Below are 5,519 nucleotides of genomic sequence, written 5' to 3' on the forward strand. Positions count from 1 at the left end.
AAGGTTTTGTACAAATAAAACAAATGTTGCCAAGATTAGAAAAAAAAAACAGAAAATTGAGGGGGAAAATTTTGTAGATAGCCTTTCACATAGAGGTCTCATATTTAAAATATATAGAGAACTTTGTCAAATTTGTAACAACCATCCCCCAATTGATAAATACACAAAAGATAAGAACAGATCATTTTCAAATGAAGAAATAAAAGCCATATATCTATATGGGAAAATGCTTTAAATCACTACTGATTAGAGAAACGCAAATCAAAACAATTTTGAAATATCATTTCACAATCATCAAATTGACTAAAATGACAAACATTTTAGGAGATGTGGGAAAATGGGGCCATGGATACACCACTGGTGGAGCTGGGAACTGATCCAATCATTTTGGAGAGCAATTTGGAATTATCCAGAATATCCAGAGTTATAAAACTGTGCATACTCTTAGACTCAAGGATATCAGGGAAAATGGAAAAGAACCTATATGTTCCAAAATGTTTATAGAAGTTCTCTTTGTGGTGGCAAAAAACATGTAAATTGAAGGGATCCTCATTAATTTAATAATGGCTAAACAAATTGTGGTATGTGCTTGTGATGGAATACTACTGCATCATAAGTACTGAATAGGCTAATTAAAAAAACAACAACTTGGAATGGACTATATAGAATAATAAACAGCAAAGTGAGTAGAACAAACAGAAAATTATACAAAACTACAGATTTAATACTGAAAAATAATTTGTGGGTGTTAATTTTCAGAGAATGACTTGAAAAATGGAAACATGAAAGATAATTTATATATACATGACTCCCAAACGATACCTTCTATGATTCAGAGAGGGGAGAAGAGACTGAGACACATTTTTTTAAACCCTTACCTTCAGACCTAGAGTTAATATTGTATATTGGTTCCAAAGCAGAAGAGTGGTAAAGACTAGTGTAAAAAAGATGGGGGCCAGGGATGTTAAAATATAATCTAAATGGTTGTGGGTACACACACTGGGTTGAAGGAGAGACAGAACCAGGATAGGGAGACCAGAGTACACAGCTAAGCTGCTCCTAACTGACAAGAATGGCTGTTGGCCAACTGTCACCCAGCTTACCACTAGGCCAGAGTCTTTGAAACCAGCAGGCAAGGTAAAAGGTTTTAACAGTTTTAATTATGTTTGATTAAATAAAGGTGGGATAGGGAATTCTACTCTAAAACTTAAAAGGCAAAACCACAGGGCAAGGGGAGGACTTGACTTTTCTAATAATAATTGACCTAGGCCAGGCTGGGCATAAAGGAGCTGTTCTGGAGTCTCTGTGGGGCTGCTTCAAATCTGGTTTCAGCCAGGTTTGACCAGCACAGCTAAAGGGCCTGTGGGTGACTTTGAGGGTTTCTCACAGTAATCCACAGATGATCTCAGGATGCCAAAAGCCAAGATGGTCCAAGGTATCCAAGTAGAGAGAGTGTGCTTGAGATGCTGTCCACCAGATCCCAAACTCCTCCTCCACCTGGTGCTGCTCTGTAGGTCTTGTCCACTGGTTAGAAACCACCACCACTCAGGATCCCAGGGAATCAGGATGCAGGTCTGAGATCTCCCAGGGCTAGCAACAGTTTGTGCCAACCACTAATGGAGTCTCTCTCAGAGCACAAGCCCCTACTTCCTGCTCCTTCATTCCATCTTGGAATGCTCCAGCCCTTCCTGCTAGGTCCATCCTTAATACTTAATTAATTACTAACTAATCTTCCTCACAACACTAGGCAATAGTGGTCAAGTGATTTGCCCAGAATCACATAGCTAGTCAGTGTCTGAGGTCAACTTTGAATCCAGGACTTCCTTCTCTAGGCCTGGCTCTCAGTCTACTGACTTCCCACTGGTGATGTTTTAATTTGCTTGCAGGTCAACTTGACCATGACAACCCATCAAACAAAAAGTATATAAAATGATACTCAGATCTCCTTTTGCTTCTGCAGTGACTATAGCAGAATGGCATAAAGCGGAGCAGAGAGTACTCTAGAAACATACTTGAAAACTTAGAGTTTGTATTAAAAAAATAATAAATATTTTAAAATAATTTAAAATAATAAATGATTTATAATAATAATAAAACCTTTTCCCTTTTGGAAAGAGGATAGAATGATGTTACTTATCTTAACCTTGAATTACAAAAGAGAACTAGCACTGATAGGGTAACTGCCATTTTGGACATCTCTCTAAGTCAGAAAATACTGACTTAATCTTAAATTAAATAAAATTAAGTTAAACTGCTTCTGACAGACTGGCACCTAAGTGCAGAGTAAAGTTCTATTTTCTTTGACATTTCTCAGAATCACAGTTTTTAGGCTGTCAAATAATACTTTAAAAAAAAACAAATAAAAAAGCCTTAAATGTGAGCTACTTTTCCTGTGACATATAAATATAGACAAGTTTTGGAGGAACCAAATCACACTAATCTTGACTTTCTTTGCTAAAAATGACAATGGTAGACAAAAGAAAATTGCAGCAAAGTGAAAGGACCTTCCACAAGTTTTCTTGTGAAAAGTCAATAGAAAGGAAAGTTGGAGGCCAAAGACCATCACCACCATCATTTCATGGAGCACTTGGTCATTTCATATTGCAGTGCTCTTGGTAAGTGGAAGAGGTTGTTTTCTCTATAAAGAAATAGTTTCTGTTTGCCTCCCAAGGGTGTGTTCTAGATTAACTGTTTAGAGTACAACCTCTACACAAACCACCAGTAAGTGCTCCCGGCTTGAGCCGGGACCCTAACCTCTTGTACAAGTACAAACACAGGCTGCCTACCTGGATTTCTGAGGGTTACCTGGAAAATACTCCTCGCTTCTCATTCTTGACCCAGGTTCCTCTTGGCTTGATCTGAGATTTAAAAGGTAACAAGTTAAAGAAAGTTGATGAGAGGAGATTCTTGATCAATTTTACAAGCTCCTCATATAGTATTTAACGTTGGGAGGGGGCAACTGGGTTGACAGCCAAGTCCTGATTCAAATATGGCCTCAGTCATTCCCTAGCTGTGTATTCTGGGAAAATCCCTTAACCCCCAATGCCTCACTCTGACTACTCTTCTGCCTTGGAACCAATATACAATATTGACTCTAAGACGGAAGGGAAGGGTTAAAAAAAACAAACAAACAAACAAAATCCGATGAGATTAGACTTCAAGAGTTCACGTGGTCACACCGGTCTACCCACCTCTCTAGTCCTTTCCTGGCTCCACCCACCCCCTCGGTTGCCTCTCTCCGGCCGGAACAAGTGGGAAGCCGAGGATGACCAGTGGTTCGAACCCTTCTTCGCCATAATTGGTTCCACATCTGCCGCAGTCTTCAGCAGTTTGGGTGCAGCTTATGGCATAGCAAAAAGTGCGGGTGGTATCCCAGCCTCGGCAGTCGTGCGACCAGAGCAGATCACGAAGTCAATCGTTCCGATCGTCCTGGCTGGGATCGTCGCTATCTATGGCCTGGTGGTGTCCGTTCTCATCGCCCACAAGATGGAGGCGGACATCTCCCCTCACAGCAGTCTACTTCAATTGGGATCAGGCCTCGCCGTGGGTTTATGCGGGATAGCATCTGGCTATCGGCACGACAGGCGATGTTTGTGTTCGCGGGACAGCGCAGCAGCCCGGGCTGTTCACGGGGACGGTCCTGATCCTGATCTTCTCCGAGGTGCTTGGCCGGTACGGCCAGATCGTGGGCCTCATTCTCTCTCCAACTTCTCGCCGTCTTCCAAGGGCTCCTTCCCCCTGCCCCTGAACCACCTCTTGCCTCCTAATTTGCCCCCGAACAAATGGCCCGACCCTAGGTGGAGCAGTCTAGTTCAACCTGGAGGAGTTCCTCCGGTAAATGCGCCCAGCCTTAGGGACTCACGTCGACGCTCCCGGCAGGATCGGCTTGCCCCTGAATGGGCCCGCTGCAGTCTCCGTTTACCGTTACCATTCAGTGTAGAAAGATGAATTCGAATCATCATTTTTCCATTTGATGGATGTTTATAAAGACTGAACACGTTCATAACGTTTAGGGAGCAAGGATTTTCAATTTCTGGTGCCATATATTAAGGAACCTCGAATATAGGTAGATTATTGCTCTGGGAGAGGTGGAGTTAAGACCAAGTGCTGAGAATTCCTCGGATGAGATCATCTGAAGTTAGAGGTTGCTGTAGTGTTCTGGCATTAGTAAAAATTGTATGATTTGGGAACGAGTGTTTCCAGTGGTCAATGGGCAAAGGCTCACAGTGGTGTTTCCAAAGAAAACTCTGACTGGAAAAACAAACAAACAAACAAAAAACAACAATGTAATTAAGAAATCCCATGATCCCATTTCCTAATAAGATTATTATCTTCTTTCCCTATATTGTGTCACCCAAAGGAAATACACTCAATTTATTCATAAATGTAGGAAAATACATTTATACAATTGTTTCAGAATTTAAAAGATCCTAAGTTAAAATTCCAATATCTTTTCATCACTCTGGTAAGGAACAGAAAACCACTACTCCCAGCTCCCGCCCCATCCCCCCCCCCATCCTCCCTATTCTAACCCCCCAGTCTTTGGCTGTGTATTCCCAGCACTCCCTAGCTATGTTTTAGAAGAATAGATTCCTATATTCTAGTGATGGCAAACCTATGGCATAGATGCCAAAGATGACACAGAAAGCACTCTCTGTGGGGGACCTGGCTGTCCTCCCCAACCCCAGTTTGTTACTAGAAAAGCAGAGAGACTCAAGCAGAGCTGCTCCCTTAACCCTTAAGCACAAAATGGGTAAAGTGGGCTCACAGGCAGCAGAGCTGGAGGGAAGCAGAGCTCTTGGGCCACTTCTTTGGCCCACTTGGGCCACTGATGACATTCTTTACTTCACTCACCCCTCCACCCAGCAATGGGATTGGTTTCTCCCTCCCCTGTGTGGGGTAAGGGAGAGCAGGGCATACCCAGCACTTGGTGGGGGGAAGGGGCATGACACAAGGTCTCTGGAGGGTGGGATGGGGTGGGAGCAAGGCCTGGCACTTTGTCTCTAAAAGGTTTGCCATCACTGCTATATTCTATAGTTTATAGTTTGCTATCACTGCTATATTCTATATTCTATAGTTTCACAGTTGCTGGAGAAAGGGAAGAAACTATCTCACCAGCTCCAGCTCCCTTTGTCTTGGTCAAGCAGACTGCCAAAGGATTCAAGGTCTGGTACAATTTTGTATATCTCCTAGGGGCAATTGCTCACCTATTTCATCCTTGCCAAACTATTTGCCTAGCACACTTTCACACCATCACTATTTTCTTCTCTGGGTAGGCTCCATCAGGTTTTCTTTGGTGTTTCTTGCCTCCCTACAAGTGGAGATACTGCCATCCTCAACTTCTACTCTAAGTCCTCTACAATCCAGTCCTAGGCAGAATGATCCTTGGCCAGAACCTCCATGCTGCAAGTCCATTGCCTGTGGAGTCTGTCCCTGAATGCTGGGCATCATTGCACTTAAGCAATCTACAGTCTTTATTATACATATCTGACTCAGCACTAACAATGACTTTTTGGTAA

The 5,519-nt window shown here is 42.6% G+C and overlaps 1 pseudogene; it reads left to right on the plus strand.

Annotated features, from left to right (window-relative positions):
* The first annotated feature begins 3,144 nt into the window (after nucleotides 1-3,144).
* LOC123250043 lies at nucleotides 3,145-3,748 on the plus strand (annotated as a pseudogene).
* Nucleotides 3,749-5,519: the final 1,771 nt, after the last annotated feature.

Source organism: Gracilinanus agilis, chromosome 5 (genome assembly GCF_016433145.1).
Source record: "Gracilinanus agilis isolate LMUSP501 chromosome 5, AgileGrace, whole genome shotgun sequence".
Lineage (NCBI taxonomy): Eukaryota > Metazoa > Chordata > Mammalia > Didelphimorphia > Didelphidae > Gracilinanus > Gracilinanus agilis.